A 4647-nucleotide genomic window follows, 5' to 3' on the forward strand; every position below is an offset into this window, starting at 1 on the left:
ACTGATTACAGTGGACCACTCAAAACCTTATCTTCCAGAAAACTCTCAATTTATAGATAATTTGTAGCAGGCTTTACAACCATAGAAAACTAGCTAAAATTTTCCACTTTCTTATTTTTCCTGTTTTCTAATTCAAAAAGTGAAATGAAACATTCCAAAAGAGAAGACTTTTAAATGGCAGTATTACCTCTCATTCTAGATTTACTGCCCACGTTGAACAACAATCGCTTCTGTATTGGCACGAGCCATTCAGCCACTCACCATCGGGAGATGAATCACTCCCCATGAAAAATCATTCCAGAATTTGGATAACAGAGAAGTTCGCCTCCCGCCAAAAGCTCAACAAATGCTGGTAAAAATTGGGGAAATCACGATCACGAAAGACTGCAATAGTTTCAAAGAGTGTCTCTTAGTAGTCACTGCACTCTGCCCTCTGAAAACAGCGTAAGCAACTTCATACACACACAGCCCCTGCCAGTTTCCCTTAAAAGTCTCGTTCTCTTCATCACCACCGAGTGGAATTAAAAACAGTTGGTCAAGCTCCACTAATCGACAGCTGCTTGCAATTAGATGAAGCATTTAGAGCCATTCTCTTAACTACCTTCCCAACTGCCTAACCATTCAGCATGAGCAATACACCGTGACAATTTGCCAGAATGTTTAACTTATCTCCATCTCTGGTGGTTTCTATACCTTCCTTATTTTCTTCGGTCTTCCCACACACTGTCTGACTCTTCCAGTTCCTCTTGTTAAATTAGGGGTATACAGAGAAGGGATTAGTTGAAACCAGGTCGAGCCGCTTTGTGCTAAGATGGAAAATTCTACCCAGGCAACTATTAGAGGGCAAAGTAGATCTTGATGTTTCTCAAAGAGAAGGGGGAAAAATGCCTTTTCTTTTCTTTTCTCTTCTCTCTCTCTCTCTTTTTTTTTTTAACAATGAACTAGAAAGTTTCACTGTAATTTTGCTCCTTAAAGTTAATGAAGAAAAATAAAAGTTATCAGACTTTTATAAGCTCTTTCCAATTCTCGTAGCTTATAAACATTAGTTTTAGAATAAGGAGAAAACATATAGATCACTTTATTCAATTTTTTTCTTTACAAACTAGGCATCCAGAGCATAGATCCTTTTCTCAACGTCACAGAAAAATTGGCAGAGCATGGACTGAATCCAACTCTCTTGATTCTCAGTCCCTATGGACTTGTGCTGCCCCAGCTCCCTTCTCTAAAGAGAAAATCTTCCCATCTCTAGAAGGAGCCAGAGGCCAGGCTGAGGCCAGGACTTGCGCTATCCAAGGGGATAAAACTGCAGTCCTCCCAAGATTCTCTAGCTAGAATCCTATCTTAGCACTTAAAGTAGAAAGAAAAACAGACATGATATGGCTTCTCTTTTGCAATTGTTTTTCTCACTACCCCATGCACACACACAGGAAAAGACTGTCCGAAAATCTCACCATATTTTGTTTTATCTCCACCTCAACTTCGCTCAGGTTCATCCCCATCCTAACCTCATTTGACCAATTTTGTGGGCAAAGGTAGGAAGGGAAGGGAAAAGAAATGAGAGAGATGGGGGCAGGGAATCGATGGAAGGAAGCAGTTATACCCACTCAAAATTCAGGAAGTTAGAATGAGAGCTGGGACGAGCATGGGTGCCCTCCCCCTCCAGGCCTCATGCTCACAGCCCTGGCTCTTCCTTTCTCCACTCTTCCTGAGGCTAATCACCTCATCTCCAGAAACCTCCTCACAACCTCACACCTCTAGCTCAGTCCTTCGGACAGTTGAAGTCTTCTTTCTGTACCTGCGGGCATGCTAGAACGTCAATTCACTTTCTTCTTAAACTCCTATTTCTATTATACTTACAATAGAAAGTTTTCCTCATTTCTGCTTCAAAGTCTTTTTTGTTGATCATTTCATTATGTTCCTCTATACCATCTACATATAATATGCTTCTGCTATATATATTGACACAGATTATATGTCCCAGCTCCATTTACACAGAGAGATGCATAAGTGATAAAGATAGAGATGTTTAAAATTTTCCTGTGGCCATCATGTTCCAACTGTCAAAAAAAAAAAAAAATTATTCTGGCTCTTTCCCATCTTGCAAGATGGCAGGTGAAAAGGCTGAGAAACCAGAGAGGAAGGAGAAGAAATCCTAAGTCAGGAAGGCTGATGCCATGGCAAAGTTAAAAAGCATAACCTCAAGGCCAAAAATACTCAGCAAGGAAAGCCTTGCTGCAGCCAAAATCCCATCCTGGTCAGAGGAATTGGCAAATATTCCTGATCTGCTCTGTACAAGAGGAAGTATTTGGCAGCTAAATTCAGGATTGAAAAGAAAAAGGAGAAAGTTCTTGCTACTGTCACGACACCAGCTGGTGGTAGCAAGAATGGTGGCATTCCACTGGCTTCACTTCACCAAATGCCTAGACGCCATCCTACTGAAGAGGTTTCCTCAAAAGTTGTGGACCCATGGCAAAAACTCCTCAGGCAGCAGGTGAAAAAACTGAGCTACCAACCCCCCCGGGACCATTCTGATCATCCCCCCTCCGCATCACCGAGGTGAAAGAGTGGTCTTCTCGAAGTGTCTGAGCAGGGGCTGGCCACTTGTGACGGGACCTCTGATCACCACCGANTTCCCTACACAGAACATAAGAGACATTTGTCATCACCCCCTCTACCAGAATTTATATCTGGTAGTTGTGAGAAATCCCAAAACATCTCACGGATGCTGACTTCAGGCAGAAGCGGCTGTGCAAAGCCCAGACGCCAGGAAGGTGAGATCTGAGAAATATAAGCTTATAGAGCGGCGCGAGGTTGATCAGCTGTGGACACCCAAATTCTGCCCCAAATCAAACCTGGTCCTCAACTCCAGGGCTAGCTCCATTCTGTGTGTTCTCTCACCAATGTAGTTCATCCTCATAAACTGGTGTTCTAAATTTCTTACAAAGAATCAAATAACTGATACGTTTCAAAAAAATTATTCTGGTTGGTATTAGTACTACATTACCAGTATAAGCTGGTCAACCTGACATAAGTATATTATAAATCTTACGGGTAATTATTAAATAAATATATTCTTTTGGAAATTAGTCTCTTAATGAATTCAATGACATAGTTTTTTAATCCCAATTAATTCAGTTTCTATGACTTATTATTAATGCTACACTGTGGCAATTTTCAGAATCACATCTTTTCCCAATTTTTCATTTTCATAGAGGTAAGCACTGAGAAAATGCTGTGGCATCCACCTAAATATGCAGAGAAAACAGAAGTTTTGTTAGAGGAATGATCCTAAATTCTAGGGTCTTCTTCCTAGTTACAAACCAAAATGATAAAGTGGTCCATCATCAAAAATTATTTTTAAAGACTTACCTGCTGACTGCATAATTAGGGCCTTCTTCAGTTTTTTAAATTTAAATTCAATGAATTAACATATAGTGTATTATTAGTTTCAGAGGTAGAGTTTAGTGATTCATCAGTTGTATATCACACCCCGTGCTCATTCCATCACGTGCCCTCCTTAATGCCCATCACCCAGTTACCCCATTCCCCACCACCCACTTCCTCTCCAATAACTCTGTTTGTTTCCTATAGTTAAGAGTCTCTTATGGTTTGTCTTCCTCTCTGATTTCACCTTATTTTATTTTTCCCTCCCTTCCCCTATGATCCTGTTTTGTTTCTTAAATTCTGCATATGAGCAAAATCATATGATAACTGTCTTTCTCTGATTGACTTATTTCGCTTAGCATAACACCCTCTAGTTCCATCCGTGTTTTTGCAAATGGTAAGATTTCTCTTTTTTTGATGAGTAATATTCCATTGCATATATATATACGACTTCTTTATCTACTCCTCTGTCAAAGGACATCTGGGCTCTTTCCGTAGTTTGGCTATTGTGGATATTGCTGCTATAAACATTGGGGTGCAGGTGCCCCCTTTGGATCACTATGTTTGTATCCTTTGGATAAATACCTAGTAGTGCAATTGCTGGGTCATAGGGTAGCTCTATTTTCAACCTTTTCAGGAAGCTCCATACTGTTTTCGAGTGGCTGTACCAGCTTGCGTTCCCACCAACAGTGTAAGAGGGTTCCCCTTTCTCCACATCCTCACCAACATCTGTTGTTTCCTAACTTGTTAATTTTAGCCATTCTGACTGATGTGAGGTGGTATCTCATTATGGTTTTTGATTTGTATTTCCTCGATGCCAAGTGATGTTTAGCATTTTTTCATGTGTTCGTAGGGCCTTCAATTTTGTTAAAAACCAAGAACTAGAGACCAATTCCCTTGAGAATAGATTTTGGATTTACTCCATGATAAGAGTTATTCATTTTTTCAACGCTTATGTCAAGGTTTTGAGTTATTCCTTATTTTGCCCCACAGGTGATTTTATACCCTAGGACAAAGCACCCTAGCAAGACTCACTAGGAAATAAGTACGACTTTATTCATAAGGATGTAGGAAAGGTAAGTGAGCCCTTTGGGCAGATCCATTTTAGGAAATCACAAAAAGAAGATGATTCTCTGAGAACTATATGTGCCTGCATAGCCTTAGGATTTCTTCATGCACCCGGGAATATGCATATCCCAGTATGAACGTCACTAGGCTAAAGACCCTGCATGACCCAGCCCCTACCTGCTTGCCAATCTCCTT

General features: G+C 40.5%; 1 pseudogene; it reads left to right on the top strand.

Moving 5' to 3' along the window:
- The first annotated feature begins 2105 nt into the window (after window positions 1-2105).
- Window positions 2106-2932, top strand: LOC103675852 (annotated as a pseudogene).
- Window positions 2933-4647: the final 1715 nt, after the last annotated feature.

Source organism: Ursus maritimus, unplaced genomic scaffold (assembly GCF_017311325.1).
Source record: "Ursus maritimus isolate PB19 unplaced genomic scaffold, ASM1731132v1 scaffold_13, whole genome shotgun sequence".
In the NCBI taxonomy this organism is placed as follows: Eukaryota; Metazoa; Chordata; class Mammalia; order Carnivora; family Ursidae; genus Ursus; species Ursus maritimus.